The sequence below is a fragment of the Prionailurus viverrinus genome, chromosome A3, assembly GCF_022837055.1.
Source record: "Prionailurus viverrinus isolate Anna chromosome A3, UM_Priviv_1.0, whole genome shotgun sequence".
Taxonomy (NCBI): domain Eukaryota; kingdom Metazoa; phylum Chordata; class Mammalia; order Carnivora; family Felidae; genus Prionailurus; species Prionailurus viverrinus.
The window spans coordinates 5,818,911-5,841,820 of record NC_062563.1 but is presented as its reverse complement, the minus strand read 5'-3'; the positions used below and the strand labels follow the sequence as shown (position 1 = coordinate 5,841,820).

The 22,910-nt window shown below is 54.5% G+C and overlaps 1 long non-coding RNA gene across 1 annotated transcript; it reads right to left on the bottom strand.

The window, feature by feature from the left end:
- Window positions 1-7,267: 7,267 nt before the first annotated feature.
- LOC125162848 (uncharacterized) lies at window positions 7,268-10,124 on the bottom strand. The gene is made up of 3 exons (XR_007151198.1): window positions 10,046-10,124; window positions 7,754-7,877; window positions 7,268-7,623 (listed from the first exon to the last, which is right to left on the bottom strand). It is a non-coding gene; the product is annotated as an uncharacterized LOC125162848 (long non-coding RNA).
- Between the last annotated feature and the right edge of the window lie 12,786 nt (window positions 10,125-22,910).

Below are 22,910 nucleotides of genomic sequence, written 5' to 3'. Positions count from 1 at the left end.
TCTCGACTCGGTCCACCAATTCGAAGGCTAACCTCTTCCAGAAACACTCTTACAGACACACCCAGAAATAATGGTCTACCAGCCATCTGGGCCTCCCTTAGCCCAGTCAAGGTGATACCTAAAATTAACCATCCCTGGGGGGGGGTGGGGTGGGGGGTGGTAAGAAGGCTCCACCCCAACCGTCCACAGGCACATGGTGGGTGAGTTTCAGTACCACCACCCAGGGCCGTGAAGATGATTCAGAGGTCATCTTTGTCTTCGGGAGACGGAGAGCCACAGTCATGACCTTGTGAACGCGGCCGTGGCAGGAGCACACGTAGGCTCTCTCCTCCTACTCCCCGACAGCTTCCCAACTGTTCCCGGAACTGAGGGGGAAAAAGGGGCACTGACGTTGCCTTCGGGCCAGAACGTATCACCTCCTACCTTACCCATCACTCAGGATGCCCCAGAGGGTCAGAGACCTCCCTTCTGACTTGACCAAGAAGTGACTCTACTTTGTTTCTTAAGAATCCACTTTGCGCCCGGCGCTGGACCCGGTATTTGAACCCGTAGGATCGCATCTGGCTGTGTGCGTCAGAAACGTGAGAGGAGATGTGCGTTCCGCCCACGGGAAGCGTAGGGGGAGGACGTCCTCCCCCCTGGTCACCCCACGCTGCTGCCCTCAGCCCGTGGCCTACGGCCTCACGGTTGCATGGGTTGCCCAGCTCCGGGCATCTCATCGGCCAGCACGGGGTCACAGAGGCACGCTTAGCTGCCCCAGAGGCCAACCGGTGAGGACTTCTGGCCGGTTCTGGTAGGAGGCGAGGGAGGATGGACGTGGGGTCAGCGACCACGGCAACACCGGTCTCGACGTGCCGCCAGCCTGACTGGTTCCGGTCTCCCGACGTCCTCGTGACGTGGCGACTGTTTGCCTGTGGTCGAGGGACTAGATCGCGGGGCGGCAAACTATGGCCCGCGCACCACATCCAGTCGCCTATTTTGGTTAATAAGGTTTGACTAACGCAGCGACGGCCACCTGCTTACCTCTTCTCTCAGCCCGCTTTCGTGTTTGACGACAGATTTGAGTGGCTGTGACAAAGCTCGTACATTCTGCAGAGTCAGAAATATTTACGATCCGACTCCTTACAGAAAACGGAAAACGTTTACCGACCCCCTGCCCGAGACCCTGCTCACTCAGAGCGTGGTTGGGGGACCGGGACCTGCCGCCAACTGCGCGAGCCTGCACCTTTCTGCGGCCCCATTTTCTCGTCTGTAAAGTGGGCAGAGTCGCCACTCTCCTTTTTTCTCCCTCCCATTGCCTGGAAGACTCAGAGAGACGGTCCATGGTCCATGAAGCGCCTGGTGTAGGACGATTATTTGAAAAATGGTGGCGAGTCTCCGGCATTGGTCCTCGCGGCAGCCTCGTAATTCCTACTCAGGAATTCCTCGGGGGTCAAAGGAGGACGGGTCCCTGCGCACCCCTGGCTGCCGGGCACTGGGGGGAAAACGGCGATGACACCGATCTGGTACCGAATTCTCTTTGCGGCTTTTATCCGCCATCACGCAGAAGGGTTTTGGTCCAACTGTGGCCCTGCGGCCTTCTGGCCAGTTCCTGGGTGTTTGCGCATCAAGGGTCCGCCTCAGACCTTAGCGGTCACCTTTTGCCCCAAGTTGAGTCCCAAAACGGTAAGACTGGTCCCTGTGACTCCTTTGGTTTCCGTCTGCTCGCGAGCCCGCACGAGAAAGGTGCCGAGCTGCGTTAAACCCCCGCACAGCGAGAGAAGGCCCACAACCAGGCGGGCTCACCCTTCTGGAAGCGTGGAGCAGGAATCCACGGGTCGGGTGAGATGAGCTTCTGAACCCAGTCGTCCTTAGAAATTCCATCCTTGCCTGTACATAAAATCTTAAATTAAAATCAAACCTAGAATTCAATTAAATGAAAATGAGAATGAAAAACGGATGAAAAGGAGAACCAAAGCATTTAAAATGGCCTCTTTGAGGGGGTGCGTTCCAAAGAACAGATGGCACCAAACTTACCTGATGTCCCAGAGAACTGGCCCCGGCAGTTCCCATCCCGCACGACACGCCAAAAGCTCCACTTTGGGGCAATTCTCCCTGTTTCCGGAAGGCTCTGGAGGTTTACCACAAATGCCCCTGCCCGTTTGGAGCTTCTCAGCGGCAGAAAATTGCTCACCACCAAGATTTCAAGACAGGCATTTAAAATCAACCCAAAGACACTCCTCTTTCGCATGCTTGTGCCTCCGTATGCTTTTCCACGGTCCAATTCCACACTGTTCCTCGCACACAGGGTCAGCATCCAAACCAAGAATTCTTTTCAGAATTCTGTGTGCCTTGCTAGGATCACCTTGAGCTTGTCCAGGGGTGGGGGAAGAGCTCCAGTTACCGGGGGCTTGCGAAGGCTTTTAATAGGAAACATTTGTGCCAAATAAAAAGGCTTCTCCTTGTGTTTTGCTTCAGTTGTAAATTATCTCCTCCAAGGATCCATCCAGAAATCTCTGCGGAGGGTGAACTCGGCAGCGTGGCTGGATCCCGGTTTGTTGCTTGGTGCAGATACGTTTTCAGCGGCTGCATCCAAACTGCAACCAGGGGGACAATGAGAACAGAACTTCTTTTGTTCCGATTAAACTGTTTTTAATGGTCCCTTCTAGTCTGGGCCTTAGTGGACGTCTCAACAAGGCCACTCATTGAGACGTCCTTGAAAGAGGCGAGTGGAACAGAGTGCAGGGGAACCCTCGGGAGGGGGCTGGCGGCCCTTTGCTCAGCCTTGGTGGTCCTGCCGCAGAGGAGAACTGGGCTGTTTTATTTGTTGTCTAAGACGGAAAAGGGGAGAGGGTGCCGACAGCAGGACTGTCCCACAAATTTCCATGACTAGTGCTTGCAACGTGTTCGGGCTCACGTGCGTGCACACACACAGGGACATCAGAAGTCATCCTGGAGGGACAGGGGTTCCCCAAAGCCGAAACCCCAGAAGCTGGTGGAGTCTAGCCGCTGAATGGAACAACGTGTGTTCCTCTGGCCCGAGAACTCAGACTGCCTTAAGGGAGCCACATTTCCGACCACTTGGCTTTTCATCTGGAGGCCTGGGGAGTCCCTTTGGTTCAGGCACGATCCAGAATGCGGAAGAGAAGAAACCCACCGGCCGCTGCCAGGGCACAGAGTGTCCTGCTCAACACCTCTGGTGAAACCCCGAGGTCCACAGTGTCCGTCCCCCGAGGGTCTCCCTGGAGGCATCCGAAGGGTATTGTCTATGTAACAACGGGGACCAAAGAGATAAGGAAATGAAAGGGAACGATGTATCCCTTGGAGAAAGCTTCCCCTCTTTCGTTTTCTTTTTGTTTGGGAGAGGGGGGGGGTGTGTGCGTGAGCAGGGGAGAGGGGCAGAGGGAGGGAGGGAGAGAGAGAGACAGAGAGAGAGAGACAGAGAGAGAGAGACAGAGAGAGAGGGAGAGAGAGAATCCCAAGCAGGCTCCACACTCAGCACAGAGCCCAACGTGGGGCTCGATCCCATGACCCCGGGATCATGACCTGAGCCAAAATCAAGAATAGGAATCTCAACTGAGGAACCCAGATGCCCAAGTTTCTCTGCTTTCAACTGTACGTGCACAAGTGAGATTTTAAGTGTGCTCGTTTGCTCTTTTCTAAAGAATACGCTTTGGTTCCCCACTTTAGTGAGGTCTAGATCAGTGTGGTTCTCAGCCAGGGACAGTTCTGCGCCCCCCAGGGGGACATGTGGCAATGTCTGGGGACATTTACAGTTTTCACAACTTGGGGACGGTGTTAGTGGCATCTGGTGGGTGGGGGCCAGGCATGTTAATCAATATCCTACAATACCCAGCATGGTTTCCCACAACAGAGGTGGGTCCAGACCGAATGTCCATGATGCCAAAGCTGAGAGACCCGGGGCCAGAAGAAAGTGACCCAGACCCCAATCAAGCCCGCACCCCCGTCAAGGTTGGAAGGATCCGGATCCTCGTTTAGTTGAAGGCCAGGAAAGATCGAATTGCTTTCTGACCAGTGGACTCACAATTTCTCCCAAATGCGTTAGAACAACAAGGGAGACAGCGGCTCTTTGAAGCAAGGCCTTTGGGGTTAGTCTTTATTTGGCACTAAATCATCTTAAATTGCATGGGGAGATGAACTGCAATTCAAGTTGTATTACTAATCAATCTTTCAGTGGAATAAATCATGTGGAGTGATATTCTATTAAATCTGTAAGTAATTAAAGGTCATGTGGACTTCACGGGGAAAATTCTGGACTTTCATCAAGTTTCCCTTATGCTTCCCCCACCTCCCCCCCACCAAAAAAAACACACCTGCTTCTATCACAGGGGACTGTCTCGAGGTAGAACATGGTTATTACTCGACACAGCGATTTATTAATCACGTCTATTTTTCTCCAGGCAGTAATGGGAAGGGGCTGACACCAGAGGATTTTGAACAGAGAACTGGATGAAACTTAGGATCCAAAGCCCAGGGTTTGTATCTTGGTTCTGCCAGCTGTGACCTTGGCCAACCAACCCCCTCCCACGGAACCTTGGGTTGTCTCATCTGTAAAAGGGGAATAAAAACAGTTCCTTCCTTGTAGGTTTCTTACCAAAGTGGCATGGGAGCACTGTTATAAATTGCTCGGCGCGCTCCCTGGACCTGAGAGGTGTTGGCCATCTTTCTGGTCCAGCTTTGTCCTTCGGCAAGAAGCCTGGAGGAGTGAGGTCCCCTGACGTGTGTCCTTAGGGCACCCAGCTTCTCTGCACCCATGTGATGATATGGGCTCTTAAGACCCTTGTGATTGGCATCTGCCTTCCCCTCGAGAATGGAAGCTCCCTGGCCACACAGCAGGTCTCAGTGCCCAGCACAGGCACACAGCAAGAACTCAATAAATGCTTTCAAATGAACGGATGACAGAGAGAGTATCTGACCAATGTCGGGAGCCTGGGTTTCTAGTCCTTTCTCCCCAACGCGGTAGCTGTGGACTTGGAGTAACAAAGCCAACAGCCTTGTCTTTTTCCTGGCACGTCTCATCCCCCAGCAGATCCTACCACTCCCCCCTTCAAGGTGGATCTGGATTCTACCCACTTCCCCTGCCTGCTGCTGGATCCCGGCCACCACCACCTGTGCCTGGACCGTGGCCACGGCCTCCTCCCCAGCATCCCCCAAAGCCCCACGGGCCACATTTACCCCACCTTCTGGCTGCCTTTACCACTCTCACTGTATTCCAGATGTTCCAGACACCCAGCCTCCTCCTCAAATGTCACCACCCAGATGGCCCCATCAGAATAGCCTCTTCCACTCTGCAGCATAAGGTTACTGTGCCCGAGTTAGTCACTTAAATCCATTGTAGTTATTTATTTTTCTAACTTTTTAAAATGTTTATTCATTTTTGAGAGAGCGAGCGAGAGCGAGAGACAGAGAGAGACAGAGAGAGAGAGAGAGGGAGAGAGAGAGAGAGTGGGGGAGGGGCAGAGAGAGAGGGAGACGCAGAATCCAAAGCAGGCTCCAGGCTCTGAGCTGTCAGCACAGAGCCCAACATGGGGCTTGAACTCATGGACCATGAGATCATGACCTGAGCCGAAGTTGGACGTTTAACCAACTGAGACACCCAGAAGCCCCTCAAAATCAATCTTAGTAAAGATTCTTCAGGAAGCTGATGATACTGATCTACAAACTGAGACTCCTTCACACTATACCCCCTGGTTTCAATACTTTCTTGGTTTTTTTCCTTCTGTCACGTGGACTACCTTCTTGGTGACCAGAGTTTAGGGGTATTCTCTGTTATCCCCCCACTCGTTTCCCCTTTATGGATGGCCAACCTCTGACCGCCTGAAATCTGAGCTTTGTCTAGCATCAAGGTACAACTCAGCATTTCTTTTAACTCCAGTTTTGCTATTACAGATAACAGTAACCAAGGGGTTACATATTTTGCTTTTTTCTTATTAGTTTGCTTTTCCTTATGCATTCAGTGAACCAACTTGCCAAAAGTTGGATCCAACTCTGAATTCTGTTGCTAACTTTTATCTTTAATAACTGACTACAGTACAGCGGCTGCTCCGGCTGAGGGGTGACCACATGGCCACCCAGAAACCCACAGCCTCTCATCCCCTGCCTTCCATCCATTCTCTTTTCAAATCACATGTTCCCATGAACTGGGGCAAGGCTAACAAATCCCACTTCTGACACCAACTATGATTTGCTTCTCCTCCAAATGTATGTTTCTTCCTACCCCAACCAAAACTTTAATTCTTTGTACACCAGTTGGGTGTCCTGCAACTCAATTCAATTCTGACATTACCTAGAGTTAGCACAGACCCCCCAGGTTAAGGGCTCAGCCCCAAAAGACGGTGCCAACGTCAGGTACCAATTGCATCAGGTACCTGGGCCTCCCATACTTCTAACAGACCAGCCATAAACTGGGGGCGGGGGGGGGGGGAGGCACCCATGACACCCCCTCCTCAGGTTCATCAATTTGTTATAACTTCTCCCAGAACACAATACAAATGAACAGCCAGTGAAGAGGTACATAGGGCTGGAAGCATCCTGAACCCAGGAGCCTCTGTTCTTGCAGAATGGGGGTTCATCCTGGTCCCAACACGTGGATGTGTTCACCAGAAGCAACCTGAACATCATTGTTTAGGGTTTTGTAGGGGGGGTTTCATCACATAGGCATGACCACCTTTAATTGTTAACTCAAGCTCCTGCCCCTCCCCTGGGATTGGGGGATGAGGCTGAAAGTTCCAAGTTTCTAATCAAGATTTAGTCTTTCGGGTGACCAGCCCCCATCATGAAGCTATTTAGGGACCTGCCAAGAATCACCTCATTAGAACAAAAGGCATTCCTACCACTCACTAAATTCCAAAGGATTTAGGACCTCTGTATCAGGAACCAGAGGCAAAGACCAAATGTTATAACAAAAGATGCTCCTATTACCCCCATCACTCTGGAAATCCCAAAGGTTTTAAGATCTCTGTGCCAGGAACTAGGGATAAAGACCAAATATGGATTTTCCATGATATCATAGCCTTCCCCTCCCCACCTCACCTCTTATCTTCCTTCCTGTTACTACCATTATCTATAATCCTTTTTCCTTATCTGCTATGTGTTATCTTTCTCTCTCCACAGAATTGGGGACTCTGTCTTCCCTATCACTGTATTCTTAATGCCTAGAACCATGCCTGGCCCATTTGGAAAAAAAATAAAAATAAAAGACTTTAATAAATATTTCTTGAATGAATGAACAGATTGACTTAAATAGTTGATGATTGATTAATGGCGGAGAGCTTGGGTTCTGAAGCCAGACTCCCTGGGTTCAAATCCGGGCTGCTACACATCCCAGGCAAATGTCCTAGAGTGCGTGATTTTGGCCACACGAGCTTCAGTTTCCTTATCCGCAGAATGAAGATTACTTGCATCCGTCCTTGGGGTTGCTGCAAGGATTGAGTGATGTCCGCGTTAACGTGCCGACTCAGCCCAGCACCAGCACCTCGGCGACGTTCGGTGACTACCTGTAGAATTAGCTCGCCTCTCGCATCAGCACGACATGTAGCCATTTTCAAAACACTCCCACACTCCTTCTTGTTAGCTGATTCTGGTACCATCACATGGAATCACTGACCTTCGGCCATTTTTGACCTACAAAAACAGTAGTTTCATAGGGTTTGGTCTAAGCAGAGAGGCAAGACCACTATACTACTGATCTTGTGCACATAAGTGAAATCCTAGACAGGCAAAAAAGTCAGGGCCTTTTCCCGAGGCCACCCACCTGGGGAACACTGGAGCCAGTCTGCATCCAGAAGTTCTGCTCAGTGTTCTAGCTGGGACCCTTCGAGTCTTCAGAAGCTGGCACAGGATATGCCACGAGAACTTCAGAATCTCTTTGCTCTCCCCTGTTTGCAGCAAGGAGGTGCCATTAAGGAGTGGGGGCAACCGGGGGGGGGGGGGAGGCCGCGGCAGGAACCACTTTCCAGTTGAGCAGGAAATGAGCTCATTCTGTGATAAGAAGAGCTGTTCCCAGGGAGCCCCCAGAAGAGCCCCATCCCCCTGAGAGTATCACTGGCTTTCCTTTCTCCCCTCCCCCACCTTCCCCTCCTCCTTCCTTCCTTCCTTCTTCCTCCCTTCCTTTTTCTTCTCTTCCTTCCTCCCTCCTTCCTTCCTCCCCTTTTCCTCTCATCCTTCCTTCTCTCTTCTTTCTTCATTTCTTAATTAAACAAGGATGGGATTCCTTTCTAGTGGTTTCACAGGCATGAAATCACTTAGCAACCTTAATTATTTTCAACTTAATAACTTCCTGGGGTGGGGTGGGGGGGAAGCAGCTGAGCCCCCAGTGGGTGAAATGCCTTGCTGGTTAAGCTGCTCAGAAGTGCGATCCGGTGCAAATGAAGCGTTGGACCGAATACTTCTCATATTTTCCCTCTCCCTGGTAAGCGCTTTTGTTTGGAGTGAACCTTTTTTCTCCCCCTGATAAACATGAGTGACTACAGTTGACTGCAATGTTTTCAGCTGGCTGTGGCTTCAAAGGATTGCGGGTTTTGAATTCCAGGCTTTTAAATTACTTTTTTTTTTTTTTCCCTTCTCAGACACACCTATAGCAGATAGTAGAAATATGAACTTCATCTTCAAGTAAGAGAGAGAAAGGGAGGGGTGTTGTTGGCAGTAGTGTTCAGTGTGGGTCAGATAGGCGTGGACAGTTTCCAGTGGTGGAAGCCCGCCTATCACTGCTACCCACTGAGCAATGTCAAGGGGACCGACGTTGCCAGACCCCAGCCCATCGGGGCCCAATAATCACAGGCAACAAGGACAAAGCCTTTGCCGTGAGCCCTCTGTGGAGATGCAAAGTCACTGAGCCTCAAACAGCCGTAGGAGCTGGGTGCCAGGATTGCCGAGGGAGAAACTGCGGCACAGAGAGGTTAAGCAACTGCTCCTAGGTCACACAGCTCCATAGCGAGGCTGAACCCAAACGTGATTTTACCTCAAAAACCGCCTGCCTCCCCCAAAGCAGCTATAAATCAAGACTAATAAAATACCCACTTTGAAGGGCCACCATGGTGATTCAATGAGATAAAGGGAAGGAAAGATGCTGGTACCTGATTCCTTAAGAAACATTCACCCATTTCCGGCCTCTCCCAGCTGGCAAGGCACATTTGTAAATACCAAAGACAAAGGTTCAGACAGATTAGGGTGCAGTTTGAGCACTCATCACTTAGTGGCCACATGATCTTGGGTGAGGCACTTAACCCTCGCTGGGCCTCAGTTTTCCTAGCCTGGAAAATGGGGCTCAGGCCAGTGCCTCCTGCATGGGCTGGCTGCGGTTAAGAGAGAAAGCCGTGGGGCGCCTGGGTGGCGCAGTCGGTTAAGCGTCCGACTTCAGCCAGGTCGCGATCTCGCGGTCTGGGAGTTCGAGCCCCGCGTCGGGCTCTGGGCTGATGGCTCAGAGCCTGGAGCCTGTTTCCAATTCTGTGTCTCCCTCTCTCTCTGCCCCTCCCCCGTTCATGCTCTGTCTCTCTCTGTCCCAAAAATAAATAAACGTTGAAAAAAAGAAAAAAAAAAGAGAGAAAGCCGTGGGAGCACTTGGCATAAGCGTCACCTGTGACTCCAGGAAACGGCAACAAGCTGGGGGCCTACAGAGAGCATGGCTTGTCCTGGAGCGCACAGGCTCGGTGGGGGTCTCTGGGGAGGCAGGAATTGTGGCGAAGTAGCCAGAAGGGAGCCCCAGCGTGACTTTGCACGGCATTCCCTTTGCACCAGGTGCTGTGCTCAGCCCCGCTTGGGAACGGACTCAGGAATTTTGCTCTGATTCTCAACGAACCCTCGCAAAACCCCGAGGAACCAGGTCTGAGTATGAGCAGACAAGGAAACCGAGGCTCAGAGAGAAGTCTCCTCCTCAAGGGTGTGGGGAGGGGGTGTGGCGGAGGGAGCACCTGAACCGGCCACTTCCCAGCCCCCGCTGCCCATCACGTCGCCACGGTCCCTGTCCGCCCCGTTTCCACACATCAAACCTTTGGCGTCCTCTATTCCATGTTGGCCGCATCAGGCAGCACAGGCGTGACATCCTTACCTGGCCCCTGAACCGTAGATGATTCTAGAAGGAGGAGACTTTGGGGAAGCCGCTGGGATTCTTTCAAGGCAATACTCCCTCACAATGCAGCGAGCAGCTTTGCTGTCAGAGGTGAACACGGGTCAGGGTTCTTACAAAACCCCAAATCCCACAAAGCACCCTGGCTGAAACCTGTGAACGTACGCCCCCCACGCCCCCACCCCAAGCAGAAAGAAACAAACCCCCGAATTCTCTCAGGCCCCCAAAGGGCACTGCTCTTGTGGGATCATCCAACCTCTTCCCCAGGTCAAGAGGCCAGGCAGTTCTTGGTCATGTTAATGAATCATTTTCATAGGGTGTCTCCACAGAAACATTCATCACCTTTTGGGCAACAAGGCTTTTTTTTGTTTGTTTGATTTAAATGGTGAAGTAGGTAATAAATGCCTATCAGCTTCCCCACTATAGGCTGGTAATCCCTCCAAACCGTCAATCACCCCGAAGATTATTATTGTCCTAATAAACTAACACTCGGAGGGGCCTGGTCAGCCAGGGTTTGGGGCTGTCTGTCCCTCAGGAGCAAGGAAGGAAAGCTGGGGTCTCATCTGCTGACCAGTGAGGGTCTGGCTAGAGGAGGTCCCCTCTCCTGCCCACCAAGGCTGTGATGGTCACATCTCTCTCCCTGCCGGCCTCCGCCCCCTTCTGTCAGGTGCAAGAGGCCCCACTCTGTGCGGGGCACTTGGCCCGGCCTGGGGCAGCTGAAGAGAAGGAGCCGGATGGGAGGCTTGACCTCACGGAGCGAATGGGCCGCTGGAGGCTGGACAGGGACGCCCAGGGACCCGACGCCCCGGGGCAGGGCCTGGCTCAGCTGTGCTCCTTGAGGAGGTGCCGTTCGTCTAAGAGGCCGGGGGCACCCCCTTCTCTGTGGGGTGTGGGAGGGAGTTGGAGTAGTTTCCTACAGCTCCTCTGGAAAGAACCAAAAGCTTAGATGGCTTAACAAGACAGGACTTTATTCTCGCACGGCGCTGGGGCTCAAAGTCTAAAACCAAGGGGTCGGCAGGGCTGTGCCCCCTGCAAAGCCTTCAGGGGAGGATCCTTCTTCCCCCTTCCGGCTTCCGGTGGCCCCAGGCGCTCTCTGGCTTGGAGCCACCTTCATGCTGTCCTTCTGCACGTCTGCGTCCAGACGTCCCTGTCCTGTTCAGATCACCGAGCCGGCATCCGAGGGGACAGGACTTCAACGTCTCTTTGGCGGGGACACAGTCAGCCCATCACGGGGGGCGGTCGGAGAGACCGACACTCGCCTGCTGGCTGGCTCGCCTCTGCGATGCCAGGCCCGTCACTGGCCCTCCTCCTCCCCTCTTGCTCCCTCAGCTTCTCCGACTCCTGGGCCAGGCAGGTGTCGGGCTTTGTCGCGATGCCCTCGCCGCTGCGGGGCACCCTTGTCACCGCCGCCAGAGGGAGCGAGAACCAGGCAGCCAGAGAACGAGAGGGGACGGGCTCCAGTCCATCCTCGGGGCCTCCGGCTCCCGCCTGCAGGTGCCAGCACGTCCCTGTTCACCTTCCCTTCCTGTCCGTCCCCCGGCATCTGCCTTGCTCTCCCCTCCCCAGCACCCCGGGGCCCTGCACCTGCCCTTCTCTTCAGAGCGCATGGCCTTTGCTGGTCAGCCCAGCCCCCGCCTCGAGGCCGGCCAGGCTTTGAGCGTCCTCCACAGTCCAGAACCTCCAGTGGGATCGGGCCCAGCCCGGCTTCGCGTCTGAAACCACCCCCGGGTTTGGCTTCTTCCATCCCCTGTCTGGCTGCCTCTGGGCACACATCTTTGGCGCCTTGGGGGGGGGGGGGGGAGGACCCGACCTACTGCAGAGACATTTAGCCAAGTGGTTTCAAGCAGCAGGTTAAGGGCCAAACCGACTGTGATCAAGTCCTGAGAAGCCGCCGAAAGCAGGGCTGGGGGGGGGGGGGTTCAGGGAGGCAACACGTGTGTCTGTTGAGTGGCTTTCCCGTCAGGCCAGGCATTGTATTCATGGGGGCACACGGGGCTGGCGCGTGGACAAAGGTCAGACCTTGACCCACAGGATAAAGAGGAAGGTCCCATCACGCAGGACGCAGGACACGTGGGGCCCAATAGGACTGTCGGGAGGAACGGGTCCCTTTGTTGTTAACTTTTTGTTTCGGAAGTCATTGCAGACTGACAGAATTGCGAACACAGTGCAGAAGGTTCCAGAACAACCCTAACCGCTTCCCCTACAGTTAGCGTCTCACGGAATCAGGGCACAAGGGCATCTCTTGCAAATCCCTACTCGTTCCCATGGCTGCGGGGTGAGTGGGGAGGCAGAGAAGGGTTGCCGTGGGAAGGGGCGGCCCTACCTTCCCGGGGTAAAAGCATTCTGGGGCGCAGAGCGGAAAGCATGGGCCCGTGGGTGCCGCAGGGTGGGATGTGTGGGGACACGAGCGGGGACCCGAGCCGCGAAGAGCCGCCAGCCCCAGGTCCACCGTGCTGAGCAGTCTGGAGCTCGGTGTGCAGACGGGGGATCCCCGGCCACTTCTCGGGACACCTCCAGCCCCGAAGCTTGCTGTCTTCACTCCAGGAGAGTGCCAAGGGGGCAGGTGGGGAGCGGGTGAAGACAGAGCCCAAGGAGAGACTCGAAGAAGCCACAGGGAAGCTGGACCTGTGGCTGGACGTACAGAACCGGCCCCCTGGGCCGGGGCCACATTCCAGCGGGGGCAGCCTCCACACAGGCCGCCCTGATGCGGTGAAGGCAGTGACCTTGTCACCTGAGGGCTTCGCAGACCACTGGGGGGGGGGGGGGCCATGTTATTACCCCCCACCTCCCGCAAGCAGTGGCCGGGTCTGGCACCTTCCTCTGGTCCGCCCCAACTCCTTCTAAGCGTCCAGGGAGCCACCCCTCTCCCCCCTATTCCCGGCTCACTCCCGGGCTCCCTGAAGGCGGCTTTGTCTCCTGGTCCTTGCTGGGTCACCCCCACTCAGCCTGGGGCTATCTTCCCTCAGAAGTAAGTCTGTCTCCTTCCTGCTAAGGCCTTAGGGGAAGTCTGGACCTCCGGCAGGCCCAGGCCCGGTGCTGAGCTAATTAGCTGAGTAAAGCAATTGACACTAAGGTGTGAGTGACAGACAGGCCTTACCTGGAGGTGGATGGTGGCAGGGCCACAAAGCAAAGTAGATGAGTTGACAGAGTGCCGTTGGGGGTGGGGGTGGGGGGCAGAGCACGGGGAGGGGCACAGACGTGACTGCCCCCCGATGGAAAACCTCCTGGGGGTTCCCCTGGTTGTTACCTGGAGGCGAAAGTGCCCTCTGGGGGCGCCTGGGTGTCTCAGCACAGAGCCCACTCACCAACCGCGAGATCATGACCCAAGCCAAAATCAAGAGTCTGAGCCACCCAGGTGCCCTGCATACAGCGCGTCTGAAGCCCTCCGTAAAGGTGGGCTACAGTTATCAATGACCCGCTTTTGTTAGGGAGTAGGGCAAAAGGGTCAGCTGGCAGGAGAATAGTTGGATATGGTCTTTCTGGGGGTCAATAACGGAATACGGGCCAAAATTTAAAACACACTTTTTAGCAGCTGTGATCTCGATTTCCTCGCCTGTCTGTGCCTCGGTTTCCATACCTGGAAATGGGGCTGAGAGTGACCATTGCAGAGGTCGCTGTAAGGATTAAATTAATTAATAAACAGAAAGCATTAAACCATGCCTGCGACCTAGTAAGGGCTTGATTCCCGTTATGACTATTGGTTGGCCCACTGATTCTGCTTTTCAGATTCGAATTCCAGGTTTCAACTTCATGATTCTTCCAGGGCTTTCCGATATGGGCATAAGGCTGTTCATGACTGCACTGTTTGTCATAGCGAAGAATTAGAAAACCACTCAATATCTACCTGTAGGGGAGGGAATAATATACTATAGATCATCTCCACGGCAGATTCTTTGCTGCTGTTAAAACAGGAAGGATTCGATCTGGAACGACGTCTAAGACGTGCTTAAAGGCAAAAAAAAAAAAAAAAAAAAAGACTGAAATAATATGCGTAGCGTTACCCGTGTTTGTTGAAAAAATACTGTCAACATATAGAAAACTTCCTAAAGAATTTTTCGCAAACTGCTCGTTTCTAGGGAAAGGGCTTTACTTTGAGATTCGTGTTTCGGTATTTTTGAAGTGAGGGTGCATTGGCTGGTGTAATCTAAAAATAACAGTATAATAAGAAAGATACACTGAAATGAAGATGGCCATAATCGCGCCCCTCAGAGGAGGACAGAGACTGAGCTCCTGAGAGACGGATGGAAACAAACCAGGGAGGGGGCTGACTGTGGAAAGGGGAGAGCCCCGCTGCAGGGCTCAAATGCCACCGCACTGACCTGGAAAGGGCCCTCCTGTACTTTGCAAAAGGAACCACAGTGCACCGAGGGTGACTTTGACATAGGTGATGGGGAGCAGGGCTAGGAGAGGTCTTGCTCTTTGCAGGTCGGCTCAGGCGAGCAAGAGACGGGACCCGCTGTGCCCCGGGGTCAGTCCCCGCTGGCCACCCAGAGAGGTCTGCTGGCTTCTGTACTCGGAGCTGGCACCGAGGGCCCCCCTGCCTTGGAAGGTGGGAGAGGAAAGAGCCCACGGGGGTACAGAAGACCAAGGTGGTCAAATCTTCCTTTCCTCCCCCTCTCCCTCGGACACACCTCTCTCGGCCATTCCGGATCCGAGTGCCCGAGAGGGTGCACAGCCGACTCGCTCGCGAGCATAACCTGAGCGAGTGTCACTGAGGGCTTTCTGCTATCAGGCAGTATGTGAGACGTTAGCCTCACTTTAGTTCATTTCTGCACGCGCTGCAGTTAGTTATAGCCCCCTTCTTCTTCACGTTTATTTATTTTGAGGGGGGGAGAGGGGCTGAGAGAGAGAATCCCAGGCAGGCTCCGCACCATCCGCGTGGAGCCCAACGTGGGGCTCAAACTCATGAACCGTGAGATCATGACCTGAGCTGAAACCAAGAGTCGGACGCTCAACTGACTGAGCCCCCCCCGCCGCACCTCTGTTATTCCCCTTCATATAGTCAAGAAGCTGAAGCCCAGAGCTTTGAAATAATTTATCTCAAATCACACAAATCACAGATGGTGGGATTTACACCTTTGTAATTAACGTGTACATCTTTTTATACAAGTTACTGTTTTTACAAAATGTAAAAGCTGGAATTTCAACGCGTGATGGGTTGAAGCCATCACAACACGAAGCCGCCAACATCCAAGAACGTCACCACTGGCAAGCTCTTGAGAGATTCACTCTGTTGTCCAACAAATGTTTTTCGAGCCTCTTCTATATCCTGAGACGCCTGCTGGGACTTCACCAGTGCTGGACGCACGAAGGGACCTCGACCGGTATTTTTTTTTTTTTTTAATGTTCATTTATTTACTTTGAGGAAGAGAGAGCACGAACAGGGTGGAGAGGGGCAGAGAGAGAATCCCAAGCAGGCTCCACACTGTCAGCGCGGAGCCCAACGGGGGGCTCGAACCCACGAACCACGAGATCATGGCCTGAGCCGGACCCTTAGCCAACTGAGCCCTGCAGGCACCCTTCAGCCCGTATTTTGAACGAACGAATGAGCGGGCGAATGAGTGGATACACGCTTGACATTGAAAAGTCACTCAGATGCCTGGATCAAAAACCTGGTACATGTGCTACTTGGGTCAGTGGCGAAAGAGACAGGTTTGCCCCAGAAGACAGTGACGATAATGGAACGGCCCACCCTCCTCCTCTGCTGATATTCCACTGATACACTGTAATGCTTCACTGATACTATGTCATTCTGATCATTCCAATCCCTACCTCACTATTGCTCTTAGAATGGGGATCAAAATTCTCACCGGGCCCCCAAGGCGCGGCATGCCTTTGCCCATGGTCCTCTCTGGCCCCCTTCCCCTACTGTCCACCTTCCCCCATCCCCCACCCCAGCTCTCCAGCCCCACCCCCCTTCTGAGGTCACCATGCTTCCCCCAGGGCATTTGCACATGCTCCTTTTGCCTCGGTCTCTCTTCTCTGTCTCTTGGACCAGATAACACCCCCTCAGAACTCAGCTCCTCCATGAAATCTTCCCTGATTCAAACATTCCCCCTGCCGCCGGCCCCCCCTCCCCCTTTAAACATGCCCTCAAGGTCCAGAACACTTTTCACGTTATTTGGTGTGACTGATGATGTCTGTCCACCAGTCTAGACTGTAAACTTCCCAAGGGCAGGGCCAGTATCTTCAGCATGGAGCTCAGTGCCCCCTCACCCCCCCACCCCCCCCCCCCAGGTAGACGCTCATCAAGCAGCCACTGAAATAAGGTCCAGCCTCTAGGGGTAGGTGGACATGTGTCCAGACAAGCCTAAGACAAGGCAGGCCAAAGCCACATGTGATGTTGCAGTCAGACGGGAGAGCGAGATAAAATTGCCCCGGCCAGGAAACACAAGAGGACATGCGATGGGGGACAGCACAAGGACACAGCCTCACAGGAGTACAGGAGTCAAGGCGGCCAGAGAAGTGGACGGCGCATCTTCTAGCAGGGAGGAAGGCTGGAGGTAGGCACCAGGGAAGGAGCCCGATCGTGATGAGGAAAACAACTTTTATTTTTCTGAGACGCCGCCCTGGTCATTTATAGCACGACAACCCTGCTCACGCCGAGTCTGGACATTTAGATACGTCTGAGTTTAGGACTCTGCCATCAGTCTCTGCTTTGCTTCTCCCGAGTCCCCTTTTAATACAACCTCTTGGAGTCAGGCTCCGCCCCAACCACCTTAGACGTACTAGGTGCTCGCGACCCTGCTCGCTCGTGACTGTGCTCCGCCCCCCCCCCCCCCCCCGGTCCTGGCACCCGTAAATAATGAATCTCGTGAGTCTGCTCGCTTTGCGTGGCTGCACTGAGACCGCACCTTCAATCAAGACAATCCTGTGGTTTTCACCACCCCGAAGCAGGGGCTCAGACGCCCAGGAGGCTCCCCGCTGACCCCACAGGGGTCATCCCACAGGTCAGGATCCGCCCCGTCTGAATCCAGCGCCCCGGCTCCGGCTTCCCGACGCAGTCCAACAGCCACCCTCCCATCTGCTCGAAGCAGCAGCTCTCCTCCTATCCGCGAACCGCTTTTCCGCAGCTCGCCCGACGCGGTCCTGGTGCGGCCGCTAATCCCTGTCCCCAGACCTGCTGGCCGCGGCGTGGGGCGCAAGGCTCAGAGCCTCGGCCACCATGGTCTTTACAAAGGGCTTTTAAGGAGGCAGAGAAATGGCTAAGCCACTAACGGGAAGGAGCGACGCACACAACTTAACGCATCAAATGACCTGATAATTATAGAGAAAGTACCTATAGTACATGGAAAAAACTCTGGAATGGACTATGAATGGCTTCCTCTGAGCGTGAGATTCTTTGTATTTTCCAACACGGTCACGTATTACTTCATAGACAGAGGAGGGGGCGCCTGGGTGGCTCACTCGGCTGAGCGTCTGACTCTTGATTTCAGCTCAGGTCATGATCCTGGGGTCGTGGGATCGAGCCTCAGGTCAGGCTCTGCGTGGATCGTGGAGCCTGCTTGGGATATTCTCTCTCTCTCTCTCTCTCTCTTTCTGCCTCTGTCCCTCCCCCTGCCCTGCACTCTCTCTCGCTCTCTCTTTAAAGGTAAAATTTAAAAAAGAGAGAAAAGAACAAAATAGAAACAGAAGAGAAAATATCGTCGAAGGTACGGGCAGGGGGGTGGGGCGGACAACACGGGAGCCGCCCCATGGAAGGGCATCCTGCCGTGTGGTTTATAAGAGACTCAAGCACGCACGCAGTCGGAGGTCTGGGTAGTTCCTGTAGCCAGGGAGGGGATAACAGTGACAAGCGTCGCAGGGCGGTGATAAACGAGTGCTGTCACTGTACTAAGAAAAAGCTTGGGGAGCCTGGCTGGCTCAGTCAGCGGAGCGTGCGACTTGGATCTCGGGGTTGTGACTTCGAGCCCCATGTTGGGTATAGAGATTACTTACAAATAAAATCAAGGGGCGCCTGGGTGGTTCGGTCGGTTAAGTGTCCAATTGTGGCTCAGGTCGTGATCTCCCGGCTCGTGGGTTCGAGCCCCGCGTCGGGCTCTGTGCGGACAGCTCGGAGCCTGGAACCTGCTTCCGATTCTGTGTCTCCTTCTCTCTCTGCCCCTCCCCTGCTCACACTCTCTCTGTCTCTCTCTCTCAAAAATAAATAAAAACATTTTGAAAAATTAAAAAATAATAAAATTGAAAAGAAAAAGAAAAAGAAAAAGAAAGCTTGGTAGAGGACATCTGAGGTTTCTGTCTCCGCTCCTCAGTATGCTTAACACTTTTCTCTGGAAATTTCTCTCGGAGACGCGCCCTCCCAGGTCCAGGCAGCTCTGGCGGGGCTGGCTCTGGTTCTGCGTACGGATGAGCCGATCAGAGCATCTCATCCCCTTGTGACCAAAGTGCTTGGTTCAGGAATGGGCACGTGACCCAGGCAACGTTAGTCCTACTCAGTGCCGCTCCGTCCCAGACTTTCTGTTGGAACTCCTGTGAGGGAGCCACTTCCTCCCCCCTGCAAAAGCACTGGACACAAGCCTGGGGCTGCTGACTTCCATCCTCCTCGGAGAACGCCTGCCTGCAAAAGCAGGCGACACAGAGAGAAGCTTTGTTGGAGCACCTGGACACAGCCGTTCCTGAAGTCATCTACTCTGCACTTTTAAGTTGAGGGAGCCCATGTTTATTTTTCTGTTTTTCTGTTAAGCTGGCTTGATTAGCTTTTCTGTCACTTGCAACCTAAGTGTCCTGCTGACACCAGAGGCAGAACGAGAGGGGTTGCTTTTGAAGTGGCTTCTGTGGCCACACCCCCTCGATTTCTTCCTGGAGCTCTGTGGCTGGCTGCAAGCTGCCGCTCCTGCCGGACAGGCTGGGGCTCCTCTGGGAGGCCTGTGCAAATCATCAAGGCCACCCGACCTCACTCCCCAACACCGGCGCCCCTTTCTTCCTCCGATTCTCCTGTTCCCTCACAGTCTCCTCCCTCTTCTCCTGAGGCTGTCTTCTTCCCTGTTTCCCGAAAAAGGAGAATTGTGAGTCAACTGAGGGTGAGCGTATGGAATCTGGAATCAGATATCCCAGACTTCAGACGTCCGGCGTCCCAGCTGTGTGACCTAGGCAGATTACTTCACCTCTCTGAGACTCAGTTTGCGTTTCTGCAGAATGGGGATAATACTTCCTATTCACGAGTCGTCTTATACACAAGTCGTGCACGACGCATGGCGCGTGACTACTACGGCTAACCTTTCCTTCCCGTTCCCCGTGTGTGGCCCAGTGACGCCCGGAGCCATCGGTGACCCTGAACCTTCTCCCTGGCAGTCTCCGTGGGGCCATTTGCAGACACTGTTAGCTGATGACTTAACTCCCCAAGGAAATGGCTGTCTGCTCAGCCACGTTTTAAGCATGTAAATACCACCACCGGCAAGATTCAAAGGCCAGGCCGGTAATGACTACCCCTCACAGGCCCTCGGTGTGAGACAGGTCTCGGCTTGCTACTCAGGGCGTGGCGCTGCTCTTTGGTCTCTCAAGGAGCAGCACATGGGGACTCCGCTAGGTGTCTTCTCGGCGCCCAGGTTCGGCGCCCTGAAAGCAGAAACGGGACACCGTCAGTAAACAGACGTCGGCTGGAGACCACGAGGCAGCCCCATCACCAAGCCAGCCCGTGAACCAACTGCACCAGCACGCTTAGCCTAAACCGTCCCTGCAGATGCCGCTGGGTTGTGACGAGCCTCTCCCACTCACAGAGCCGTCTTCAAGCTGCCCGTTTGTGTCACATGCTCAACGCTGCTTGTTCCTGAGGCCGCACCCCGGCCCATGTGCTTGCGTAACCGGGGATTTTCTTCGAGTGACACGGAAGTCGTGCCAAGGCGTCCCAGAAGCCATGGAATATAGCGCTGTGACCCGAGCGTGGGCTTTGGAGCCTGTCCTTCCATAAGGAATGGGATCTGAAGCACCTTGCCTGCATCTGGCTTTTTCTTTTCTTTTTTTTTTTTTTTTTTTTAAGCACAATGCAATGCAGAGCCGAGTTTTTTTGTGCATTTGTCCCATATTAAATGCAGACTCGCTGAGCACAGGGTGGGTGTTGTTTCGCTCTGTCTGTTTATGAGCTTGCTTAGTTTCCCAGTCTGCTAAGTCGGGATCATAGTGGTTCCCGCTTAGTAGGGCTGCTGTAAGGATTAGTAACGGCTGTCTTTGCTGAGCCCACACCCTGCACGGAGCACCTTTTAAGTGCGCTGCACGCATTACCTTATTTAATCTGGACAACGTCCCGGTGAGATAGGTAGTAACATCATCCCCAGACGGGGGGGATTTACAGATGAGGAAATTGACCCAGAGGGGCCTGAGCAACCTGCCCAAGGGCAGGGATGTACCGAGAACTGGGGCCAGAATTGAACCCAGACGGTGGGACCGCAGAGCCCCGCTCGCTGACTGCCCCGCTGCCCGCCGCCCCCCCCCCCGCCCTTTCAACATGGTCACGGGCGTGGAACATGTATACAGCACGGCGCCTCACCCAGCCGTCCCCAACTCGTCACAGTTGACCTCGGTGCCCCACATGCACCACGGGACTGTCACTGATTCATATTTAGTGAGTGGCTCCATGCAATCGATCCCCAAGTACCAGTTGAGTTCCTGCACGGCCCGGGGTACAGTTCTCGACACAGAGGGCGGAGCACCCATCAGGTTTGCATCTGTCCCGATGCTGCCATCGCAGTGGGAGGAAACCGCAGCAAACCGAAAGTCAGATGCACGATCAGATGGGATCTAATGCCAACTGGCGGTAGGAAGAAAAAAACGAACCAACAGCCCGAAGGACGGGAGAAAGACAGGAACTGAAAAGGGAATGACTTCTAGTTTGCTTGAAAATGTGGACCCTCTAGAAGGAGAGGCACAGTGAGGACATTTCCAAAGGGAATGTATTTGTGACTTGGTCACACTCTGGTCAAATTCAATGCCATCTCGTAGCAGGGAAAGTTATACGAGGGGGTTTGAAATGGCGAGAGAGAGAGAGAGACGGTTGACGGGGTTGACCCAGGAGGCAGAATCCCTAGACCACACCTGCTCGCTCTGGCTTTCACAGCCTAAGGCACCACGTGAGGACGGGGACCCCCAGCCCCCAGCAGCCCACCTGGAATCCTGTATTCCGCCTACTCTTGAGTCTCCAAAAGATCGGCACAACCCAAAATACGATGTCATCCGTCTGTGACTAGCAAGAAGAAGCTAGACCCCCAAGATGGGATGTCCAAGGGGGCCAAAATGCAGACGTGCCCCTCCCCGCCACAAGCCACAGCGGCTGGACACGGTGAGAAAATCAAGACAGGGATTTACAAGCACACAACAAAACAGACATTTGCCTGATGGCAAATCATGCAGGGAAGGGTGGGTATCTTGGAGCTGCAGATAACCAGATAGGAAGAAAAAGAAAACAGATCTGTGTGCAATTATCTCCCGCACTGAGTCATAAGGCACACGAGCCGCGTCCTGCTGGATGCTGTCACCCGCACCCGCACCCGCGGGCCGCGGCTGATGGGACCCAGCGGCCGCCTCCCGGCTTCTCTCCCTTCGCTGCAGCCCCGGGGGAGCTCGGAGGCGATGTTACTAGTGTTGGGGTCTAGCGCTCCAGAGGGAACCGGCCGTCCAGGTTGACGCCGGCCAAGGAAACCCACAGAGAGCCGGGGATCATGTTCAAGAGCAAACAGAAACGGTTTCTGACTCAGATTCCGCCCAGTCTGTGGGATTCCCTGAAGCAGGAGATGTCAAGGGATCAGAGAAGACCGCCAGGGCCCCCTCCCCACAGGGTGAGGGGCTGCGACGTCCCAGCGACTGAGGTCCGCAAGCTGACCCTGCGAGTCCCCTCGGGAGAAGAAGGGAAGGGACAAGAACGTGGGAGGGAAGCCCGGAGTGATCAGCAATTATGAAAACTCCCCCGGCGATGCTGGATTTGGCGTAAGAACAGTCTCCTCCTGGCACAGCCGGCCCCTAAGAGCGAGGGACAAGTGTCAGCTGCCGCGGCCGAGTCCCCGATGACACATCGTGTTTGTCCTCTGCCTCCAGCAGCTGAGTACGTGGCTTGCTTGGCCATCCCCAAAAGAAACCCATCTCGACAAGAACATTCTAGTTCTATTAGCCAGGCAGGCGAGCCAGGGTTTTTTGGCTCTGCCCGCCTCCCCGGGGAGCGCCTCGGGACCAAGCAGACGCAGGGAGGAGGCGAGACACGAGTGGAAGCTCTGAGCTGGGGACGTCCAGGAGCCGAGGGCGAGGTCCCTGTGCGGGGCTCGCGGGTCCCACAGGAGTGCCTCCACCGGGGACGGGGCCGGACAGGGCGGTCTTACGCTGCAGCTCGGGACGCAGGCCTGGTTCGAGCCCCAGCTCCAGTGCGTTCTTGCTGGGGGCCTGGGGCAAGCTCCTCACCCTCTCTGTGCCTCAGCTTCCTGGTGTGTAGGATGAAGATTATCAGCCAGCACCTCCGATGCCCCCGTACGGGGACGGGGACGGGGACGGAGTGCCAACCTCGCGTGCAAACCGGAGCCTTGAACGTGGCCTGTGCTCCGTGAGGGCCTCTGACTTACCCTCGTGTCATCGCGGTGGCGATGTGGAAGGGCTTCGTGTTCCAGCCACGTGGGGCTGACGCGTATCCGACGCCACAGGACGGGGGACTGGCTCGGAGCTTCACAAGCCTCCTCGCCTCACTTAATTCTCGCAGTGGGTCTGCGACACGGGGACCGTTCCGTAGGCGAGAGTACGTCTGACAAGAGGGCCCGGGGCAGTCGATTAAAGGTGGATCAAACAGGGGGCCTGGGTGGCTCAGTCGGTTGAGCGTCTGATTCTTGATTTCGGCTCAGCCCACGATCTCACTGTTCGTGGGACTGAGCCCCGT